We start from the raw sequence: 1829 nt of genomic DNA on the forward strand, positions 1-1829 counted from the left end.
ATCCTAAGTGAAGTAACTCAGAAATAGAAAGCCAAACACCACATATTTCCACTTAGAAGTGGGAGCTAAACTAGGAATCTGCAAAGGCAGAAAGGGTGATGTAATAGACATCGGAGACTCAGAAGGGGGAGAGTGGAATGGGGAGAGACCAAAAAATCACCTGTCAGGTACAACGTGTACAGATGAGGGTGGTGGGTACACTTAATGGCATGACTTCTTCACCACAATACCAATGCAACCATGTAGCCAAAAGTTATTTGCACCCCCTAAAGCTATTGAAATAAAGAGAAAAAAAAAAAGACAAAAACCGTAACTCTCCTAGGAGAAAAGATGAAAGACCGTCTTCATGACCTTGGATAGTTAACATTTCTTATACAAACACAAAAATCACTTAAGAAACATAATGTAAACATTTTATTAATTTGACGATATTAATATGAAAATCTTTTTTTCCAAAGGTACTTTCAAAAAATGAAAGAAAAAAATAGATTACATGTCAGCTTGTATGCAGTATATGTAAGGAATATGTAAAGAACACGTGTGACGCTAATAGAGCAAAGAATTCAATAAAAATGTTCAACATGTGCTTCACAGAAGGTATACAAATAGCTAACAAAGACTTGAAAGGAAGCTTTTTTTTCATCAGGGAAATACAAAATAAAACAAGAAGGGCCAGCACTATGCATGTCTCGCATCTTGCTGTTGAAAACGAAAAGAGCACAGCCGAGTTTTAAAGTCGTTTGGAAAATTCTTGAAAGTTCAGCTTGTACCCCAGATGGCCATTTGCAGCGGCGCCGGAGGCTGCGTTGGGCAGGCGCTGCGGCCACGCGGGGAGGAGCCTGCCCCGGCCGCTGCCGCCCCAGCCCGGGGGCCACCGGCTCCTCCGGGGCGCCGCCGCGAGGACCGGCCTTCTCGGCAGATCCCGGCCGCTCGCCAGCAGCCCGCCGGCCGCGCGCGTCCTGGGAGCCAGGCCGAGGGCGGGCCGCGGCGGCGGCGGCGAGCCAGGCTGGGCGGCGTCTCCGCGGGCGCGGCCGGCTGGAGCCAGGGCTGCGGCCAGGGGAAGCTCCGGCTGGTGGTGGCCGCGGGGGCGAGTCGGCGCTCACCGTCCAGTCCACACAGGCGCGTTGTGTCACAGGTTACGATCCAACCGTCGAAGATTCCGATGCAAAGCGGCGTGAGAAGGATGACAGAGCAGCCCGGCTCCATCTTTTGGCTGCAGCAGCACAAGACGCGTTCGGTGCAAGGAGAGAACAGTAGGGGAGGCCTGGCGAGGGTTCCCTCTTGGTCCTTTCAGTCACAGACAGAGGCAGTTTTGAAGAAATCGTGCCTTTCGAAGACATTCTCAGAGTCAAGGCTCCTGATGGGTTTCCAATGATTTTAATGGGAAAGAAAGCAGATCTGGACCATCCCAGACAGGCAACACAGGAAGGACCGCAGTTAGCAAGGCAACTTAAAAGGAACATTCGTGGAGGCATCAGCAAAGAAGAGGAGGGATGTAGATCGAGCTTTCCATGAACTTGTCCGGGTTATAAGGAAATTTCAAGAGCAGGAATGTCCTCTTCGCCAGAACCAACGTGGAAAGAAAGACAAGAAAGGCTGCCATTTTCTAGAACCCCTTGAGTTTTAGCCACCAACTGCCAAGAAAGCCCTTTATCTCCTCTCTTTTACGGTTCACATGATGTTGGTGCCTTTCTAGCCTTACATAAATGATCACCATGTTAGCCTTAGACCAAGAAACTGGTTCATACTTTCCATGAAGGTAATACAATGGTCATTTCCAGACAGATGAAAGTAAACACTAATGCTGCTTCAAAGATCATCTGGTCCCT

The 1829-nt window shown here is 49.0% G+C and overlaps 1 pseudogene; it reads left to right on the top strand.

Moving 5' to 3' along the window:
* The first annotated feature begins 684 nt into the window (after positions 1–684).
* On the top strand, positions 685–1627 carry LOC103256825 (annotated as a pseudogene).
* Positions 1628–1829: the final 202 nt, after the last annotated feature.

This window comes from Carlito syrichta, unplaced genomic scaffold (genome assembly GCF_000164805.1).
Source record: "Carlito syrichta isolate Samal-C Ts95f unplaced genomic scaffold, Tarsius_syrichta-2.0.1 Scaffold296674, whole genome shotgun sequence".
NCBI lineage: Eukaryota > Metazoa > Chordata > Mammalia > Primates > Tarsiidae > Carlito > Carlito syrichta.